A 9,016-nucleotide genomic window follows, 5' to 3' on the forward strand; every position below is an offset into this window, starting at 1 on the left:
ATTTTTCTGTATACCAGGTAATACCACCAATTATATTACCATTAATATTATTAAAAAGAAATGATGACCAGTCTTGAATGAAGGAAAGAGGGACAATAATATCAGACTGGCAATACTGCAGAAAGACGCAGAGATCACACAAGTACATATACATGTAATTTACAGTAATGGATTTTTTTTTTCAGTAGAAGTAATAATGAATCGTATCGTCTCCAATTTTCTGCAATCCGATCGGAAGGACTACGTATATGAGTTGAATATGACCAAAATGGAAGGAGATCAAGGAAGAAAAAAACATTCAAATTTTGTGTTTTTAGCTCACCTGAGCCGAAGGCTCAAGTGAGCTTTTCTGATCACATTTTGTCCGTCGTCCGTCCGTCTGTCCGTCCGTCTGTAAACTTTTTACATTTTCGACTTCTTCTCAAGAACCAATGGGCCAATTTTAACCAAACTTGGTACAAAGCATCCTTGGGTGAAGGGGAGTTTAAATTGTTAAAATGAAGGGCCAAGTCCCCTTACAAGGGGAGATAATCAAGAAAAGACAAAAATAGGGTGGTGTCACTAAAAATTCTTCTTCTCAAGAACCACTGGGCCAGGAAAGCTGAAACTTATGTGAAAGCATCCTTGGGTAGTGTAGATATTAAATTGTTAAAATCATGACCCCCGGGGGTAGGGCGGGGCCACAATAGGGAATCTAAGTTTTGCATAGAAATATATAGAACAAATCTTTAAAAATCTTCTTCTCAAGAACCACTGGGCCAGGGAAGCTGAAATTTACGTGGAAGCATCCTTGGGTAGTGTAGATATTAAATTGTTAAAATCATGACCCCCGGGGGTAGGGCGGGGCCACAATAGGGAATCCAAGTTTTGCATAGAAATATATAGAACAAATCTTTAAAAATCTTCTTGGAAACCACTGGGCCAGGGAAGCTGAAACTTATGTGGAAGCATCCTTGGGTAGTGTAGATATTAAATTATTAAAATCATGACCCCCGGGGGTAGGGCGGGACCACAATAGGGAATCGAAGTTTTACATAGAAATATATAGAACAAATCTTTAAAAATCTTCTTCTCAAGAACCACTGGGCCAGGGAAGCTGAAACTTATGTGGAAGCATCCTTGGGTAATGTAGATATTAAATTGTTAAAATCATGACCCCCTGGGGGTTGGGTGGGGCCACAATAGGGAATCCAATTTTTGCATAGAAATATATAGAACAAATCTTTAAAAGTCTTCTTCTCAAGAACCACTGGGCCAGGGAAGCTGAAACTTATGTGGAAGCATCCTTGGGTAGTGTAGATATCAAATTATTAAATCATGACCCCCCGGGGTAGGGCGGGGCCACAATAGGGAATTCCAAGTTTTACATAGAAAAATATAGAACAAATCTTTAAAAATCTTCTTCTCAAGAACCACTGGGCCAGGAAAGCTGAAACTTATGTGGAAGCATCCTTGGGTAGTGTAGATTCTAAAGTTTTCAAATAAAAAAAGGGAACGGGGTTGTTGGGCATGATAGGTATAGCAAGAGGGGGAATCTGGTAAAAATCTGCATCACCCAAGTTACTCAGGTGAGCGATGTGGCCCATGGGCCTCTTGTTAATTTTGATGCCAGATGTATGGAAGTCAAACTATTTAAAGATACCTCGTGATTTAATTAAAAATAGATATATTATAGGGACATCAGGGGCCCGTTTCATCAAAAGTCGTAAATAAACCTTATCTTAGGCGTACTTCCGGGGCTTACGCCAAAATTTAGTCGGGTGTAATTTGCGTTTCACCAATTGGCGTAAGTCTAGTCGTAAAAGATACGCTTAGTCACAGGACTAAGTCCTTGACAACGTTGCATTGCGCAGGCGCAAAAAATAAACATTTTTCACTGCGTTCAAACATGTAGATTTTTTGAGGCACGTAAAAGTACAGAATAACACAAATTATACATTAATGAATGCTTGCACTGATTGAAACAGGGTCAGGTAGAAGACATGTATCTTATAATGAAAAGAAATCGATTCATTATTATTTTTTTTTTTACATTTCAATAATAAAAGTCTTATAAATTGAAAGGAAGAAAAACCAATAACTAAGTTTGAGACAGAATAAGATTTTATCCCACATCCCTGCAATCACGCATTTTAACGGATAAACCGTTGCCCCGCAATCACGCATTTTAACGCATATATACCTTTACCCCGCAATCACACACTTTAACGCACATTTCATTTTTGACGTTTTCTGCCCTGATAACGCGTAAAGTTTTGATGGTATGATAATAAATGATTAGATAATAAATTTTGTAATTCCCTTCTAATACCTCTCGCAAATAAGAATATTTTTCCTCAATTTAATATGTCAGAGTCGTTCGATTTATTTGACGAAACTTGGGATGCGATACAAATCAAGAAGGTCTTTCTTTTGACACTAAATAAGCTCACCACTTGGTCCACTGGTTTGGAAGTCCCTCAATCGTGTGTGAGATGGGACCCTTGATCTAGAATTTATCAAATTCGACAAATGATTTTTCTATGTAAATGTTTGATAAAAGCCCGTGCAGAAATCGACAGAAGGAACATATAAATACACAAAAGAATATTTAAGATAATACATACTGAGTCTCATACAACTGATGAGAAAAGAGGTTTTGTTCATAGAATAAAGCTTTCGTCCAGTTTACATGTAATCTTACTTCTTGTTTGATTTAAAATTCAAATTCGTAAAAATGCGACCTGATTTTCTCCGCCTTACACAGCAATAAAAAATACACATTCACAAAAAGGAACAGTTTACAGAATAAAGGAACGACAATATCATGTTAAAAAAGAGGTTGATTTAAATTGGAATGATTTCATTATCAAGTCAACGTTTCGATATTGTTAAAAGAAACAAGAGGCTTAGGGGCCATACCGCTCACCTGAACTAGGAAAAAGCACAAATCAGATCCGAATTGAAAAGTTTACTGAGAGGGTGGGGGAGGGGGCTTGAATTCTAATACTACTTGAGAATGCCTCCATATCAATACTGCATATAACTTCTTGAGAAAGTTCTTGAGAAAAAGATTTTTTTTAAACATTTTGTTTGTATATATTACATAATTGTAATAATTTGAATTTGACTCCCCATTGTTTCCCTCCCTACTCCAAAGGGTACTCATGATTTAAACAAATTTAAACCTTCAATACATGAGGATGCTTACAGGTCAATATTACTAAACACAGCTTTTCTGTTATTGTGATTTTTCCCTTTATTTTCCTATGTAAAACTTTGATCCACCATTGAGACCCTTCCCTGCCCTTGGAGGTTATGATTTGACTAAATTTAATTCTACACTACCTGAGGATGCTTCCATATATTCTTTAGAAGATGATTTTTTAAAATATATTTTAATGTAAAACTTGGATCCCCCATTGTGGCCCCACACTATCCCTGGGGGTTATGATTTGAAAAAAAAACAGTGTCTTCTATCTATTCCCACTTTTTGAAAATCTCAATTCCACCAATTCCCACTTGCAAATAGCAATAGATGTTTAGATAGTTAATTTGTTTTTAAACGAATTAGACTACCGGTAGTAATTACATCAGGTCTTATAAGATTTACCTGTATTTTGTACATTTTAGGACAGAAAATAATGAATACATCTATGAGAAAATATGATTTATTTCGGATTTTTAAAATAATAAAAAGGTCTTACAAGAAAAATCATAATTAATATCTTGATTTAGGAACATAAAATAAATAGATTTATCGAAAAAAAAGCATTCAACTAAGTGGATTTAAGAATGAAAATTAATATTTGAGCAAACAATACCTGTCCTCTATTCCAGCAGGTGTTCATTAATCATTGTTTTTACAGTAACTATATGTTTTCATAGTTGATTATTTGTTTACACAAAATTTCGACCTATTCACAAAAAAAATATTACCTTTCTCTACCTGATTTTCAAAAAGTGGGAAAAGGTAGAATGAACCGAAAAAAACTAGAATTTACACTACCTGAGGATGCTTCTATATAAATATCACTAATCATGACTTTGCACATCTTTGCTAGCCAAGTGTCTGATTCGTTTCCCTCATCTCCCTAACGTGCTTCATGAAATATGCTCATATTATGTTATGTTCATAACCTCATGAATCTTCAAAAATTAAATTCATTTGATTCCCTATTTTGGCCCCGCCTTGCCCCTGGGGATCACGCTTTTTACAATTTAGAATCTACCCTACCCCAGGATGATTTCACATTAGTTTCAGCTTTTCTGGCTCACTGGTTCTTGAGAAGAAGATTTTTCCAATAAATTTCTATGTAAAATTTGGATTCCCTATTGTGGCCCCGCCCTACCTCCAGGGGGTCATGATTTTATCAATATAGATTTTACACTACCCTAGAATGCTTCCACATTAGTTTCAGCTTTTTTGGCCCTGTGGTTCCTGAGAAGAAAATTTTTAAAGTTTTTCCTATATATTTCAATGTAAAAGTTGGATTTACTATTGTGACCCCACCCTACCCCCGAGGGTCATGATTTTAACAATTTAGAATCTACACTAACACTACCCAAGAATGCTTCCACATTAGTTTCAGCTTTTTTGGCCCTGTGGTTCCTGAGAAGAAGATTTTTAAAGTTTTTCCTATATATTTCAATGTAAAAGTTGGATTTACTATTGTGACCCCACCCTACCCCCGGGGGTCATGATTTTAACAATTTAGAATCTTCACTAACACTACCCAAGAATGCTTCCACATAAGTTTCAGCTTTCCTGTCCCACTGGTTCTTGAGAAGAATATTTTTAAAGATTTTTCATATATATTTCTACGTAAAACTTGGATTCCCTATTGTGGCCCCACCCTACCCCCAGGGGTCATGATGTGAACAATTTAGATTTTACACTACCCCAGGTAGTGTAAAAGTTTCAGCTTTTCTGGTCCACTGGTTCTTGAGAAGAAGATTTTTTAATGACCCCACCCTATTTTTGTCTTTTCTTAATATCTATCTCCCCTTGGAAGGGGACCTTGCCCTTTATTTTAACAATTTAAACTCAACATCCCCCAAGGATGCTTTGTACCAAGTCTGGTTGAAATTGGCCCAGTGGTTCTTGAGAAGAAGTTGAAAATGTGAAAAGTTTACAGACGGACAGACAGACGGACGGACGGACTATGGACAAAATGAGATCAGAAAAGCTCACTTGAGCCTTCAGCTCAGGTGAGTTAAAAATTATATATGCATTTTCTTATCTCTATCTTGTCATAAACTCCTCGTAGTTCTTTCTATGCTGTGTCCCCATAAAATAAATCAATAAAATTACATCCTAAACATGTAGCTCTTAAAACTGTTCCAGTTTTGTTATATTTATTGCTCATGTATCTTAGTACACTGTACATGAAACATTTGGTTGTAGATTAATTTTTATTATTCTTTTCTGTGTTTTTTGAACATATTTTATTGAATGAATCAAAAGGATTGGAAACAAGTTCTTTCAACTTACCAGTTTCTCTCCTTACATATAACTACCGTAATTTCGGGAATATAGGTCGATACTTTTTTTCTCAGAACCGCTGGGGTCGACCAATATTCAGAATTCGACCTATTTAAGGCTCAAGTTTACGAAAAATGCCCCCAAATCAGTAAAATTTACGCCAATTTCAAAGCAAATCTGTGCCACTTTCGTAACTTTTTTGATTATTTTCGCAAAAAAATTAATGCTCCAGTAAACAATAAAATATTTATTCTATAGCTTTCTTACAAAATAAGTTCCATTAATTATCTGTTGATGACAAAGGAAAACAACGTTGCTATATCTATTAAATAATTCCTCAACGTATTATCCATTAACATCATGCGGTTTCCATCTTGTGAAGTTAGGAAGTCGCGATCGTGTACTAAAAGTAAAACCGCAACCGTATCAAAATTTAAAATACGGAAAATTTTCACGATCACAACTGTTGTGTTTTTACCATTTATTAGTAGCGATAAATTGAAATAGTATATCAAATATTTTTTATTGTCTTATGTTTATTTAAATGTAAAACGAGTGAAATAATCAATTCAATTCCTAAATTTAATTTAAAAAAAAAAAGTCATTACTGTTTTTTGTTTTAAATATTAATTAATTATTTACCGGTATACACAAATTGGCTTCTAACAGAATTTTAATTGTCTGACAGATAAAGGGATTTACCGTACACTGTGTACGCAAAGGTGTTTAACACCTGTGTTCACTGTTGGTTTAAATGCCTGCGGGGCATGATTAAGAAACCCACGTGCCATTATAGGGTATTAGTGTTACACATCATTGAACAAACAATGTCGTGAAATTCATGTTGAAAGTCAAATTGTGAATGTACTCTCAATTAAAATTTATAAATTAAACTTATAGAGTGTTAATATGATTTCAATTCTTTACTGTTGCTTGATATATACATTCAATGGTCATTTGCGTGTTTTAGCAAATCCCTGGAGAAGAAAAATAAAAATGGCGGACATCGAAGTAATTGTCGTCCACCGGTAAATAATGTTTGAGTAAAATTTATTAGGAATGTGTTCAAGTTGTTCTGAAATCGGAATTATTATTCTTTGGTCTCGGGTATCTCCCGATTTATAGCTGTAAAATAATAACGTATTTACGTGTTATTTATGCCTCTGATTTAACAACAGTGTGAAACTACGGAGGCATTGAACAGGCAAGTTGGAGAAAAATAAGTAGTTACACAATTCAAAGAAGTTTTAACTACATTTTTTTTACAAAACAGTATTTAATTGCTGTACTCATTAAAATACCTGTTTATTTTCTTGATACGTTCATGTCACGGAATAACCCCGATAATTTTAGGGGTTTACCTGTTCTGATACGTTGTATCTGCGTTAAAATCTTAAGAAAACGGGAAACAAAGCCTCGTCCTATATAGTAAGTTCGACCTATCTTAGGATTTTTCAAAATTTAAGGCTGAAAATGAGCCTTTCGACCTATATACCCCATCGACCTATATTCCCGAAATTACGGTATATGTAACTACATGTATATGGTTTTTTTAATCAGAATATATACCTCAAAGCTATTGACTTGAAGGGGAAAAAGCAAGATTTTGGCAGAAACTTAATTCAGTTTATGACATAAAAAGTTAATTGCAGTCCCCTCCCTTTTTAATTCAGTTTGCCTCCTCAATGTGAAATACTTGCTGACATCCCTAAGTAAAGAAGCTTGAAATTGAGATCTTTGCCAATAATTTTCATTTTATGCATCTTAGTGAGATTCAATGTTCTATGAATTTCTTAGATATGGACTTAAAAAAATTAGATATTTGTATGTCACATAAATGTATCTTGAATAATTACATACAGTAAAACTCATTTAGTACGAACACAGATATTGCAACTTCACGGCTATAACGAAGTTATCTTATATCCCCAGCAATATAAATTTAAAGAATTCCTTATACGGATATAATGTATTACAGATATAGCAAAGTAATTCTAATAAGTCACAGTGACTTTGTTATAACCGAGTTATACTGTAGTAACTGTACTGTATTTAAAGAAATTTAATTTCCTACTTTCTTAATTAAAGAATTTGATTTAGCCTTAATATCAATGTTTATTAGCATGATATAGTATCAATAATTGAAGGTAAATAATTCACGGTGTCTTGCAATGATAGGAAAGATGAATTTTTAATATTTACCATTTGTATATACTCATGACTTTGAGAAACCAGAAACATTTTTATGAATATTTTCAATTATTCAACATTTGATTTTCAGAAGCTGAGGTCAGACTACCCTAAGAAGTTGAAAAGTTTGAATAATATTGAAAAATATTAATATAACTAGAGGTACTGTGAGCGATGAGCTCACTAAATGATACCCCCCGCCTCCATATAGTTATAATGGCAAAGTCCATGTTTTGCTGTGGCCGGAAAACCCAAAATATGCGTCGGATCAAAAAGTAAAATAGGAGGTGCACAATGGCAATATGTCATAAAGATTCTGTGAAAGTTTCATCAAATTTCATTCAGTGGTATGAGAGGAGTTGCGGATAAGAGATGGGTACCCCAAAGCGTAACAGACGGACGGAAGGACGGACGGACAGACAGACGGACGGACAGACAGACGTACAGACGGACGGACGGAATTAACGATTACTATATACCCTCCCGCTTTTCAAGCGGGGGGTATAACAATCACATGAATTTTGATGGATATTTCCTCCAAAGAAATAGGAGTTATTCCTCTTGACCTGCAAAGGGGAGATGTGTTTACACCTAAGTGTCAACTGCTGTGAGAAATTTTTAGTGTACGAGATTTAGTTCAGATCATTATCAAAAATTTTTATTGTATTCATTTAATTCCTATAATTATTATTTTGATAGCTCATGTGCTTAAACTACCTGAAGATAATTTCAAGTTACTTCTGTATATGTACTGAATACTTTATCAACTAGGGGTACTGTGAGCGATGAGCTCACTAAATGATACCCCCCGCCTCCCATATGGTTATAACTGGTGAAAAAGTCCATGTTTTCCTGTGGCCGGGAAACCCAAAATATGTGTCGGATCAAAAAGTAAAATAGGAGGTGCACAATGGCAATATGTAATAAAAATTCTGTGCAAGTTTCATCAAATTTCATTCAGTGGTATGAGAGGAGTTGCGGATAAGAGATGGGTACCCTAAAGCGTAACAGACGGACGGACGGACGTACAGACGGACGGACGGACGGAATTAACGTTTACTATATACCCTCCCGCTTTTTAAGCGGGGGGTATAATTAACGATTACTATATACCCTCCCGCTTTTCAAGCGGGGGGTATAACAATTCTTTTCATTGAAATTTATCTCTGTTTTCACAACTATGATTCAAAAAAGTAGAATAATGGAAACATCATCGACAGCAGAGATTTATTATAACCTCACAATAACCTTGATTTATGAAATCACCTGGATTCAAAGGTGCATGCGGGGGCACATATTTGAAGTTAATCAAATTTTCTGTATAATAACATGACTTATAATCTGTTGCTATAGCATTTCACA

This window comes from Saccostrea cucullata, unplaced genomic scaffold, assembly GCF_032062105.1.
Source record: "Saccostrea cucullata isolate Sc308-1 unplaced genomic scaffold, CSIRO_AGI_Scuc_v1 ctg422, whole genome shotgun sequence".
NCBI classification, from domain to species: Eukaryota; Metazoa; Mollusca; class Bivalvia; order Ostreida; family Ostreidae; genus Saccostrea; species Saccostrea cuccullata.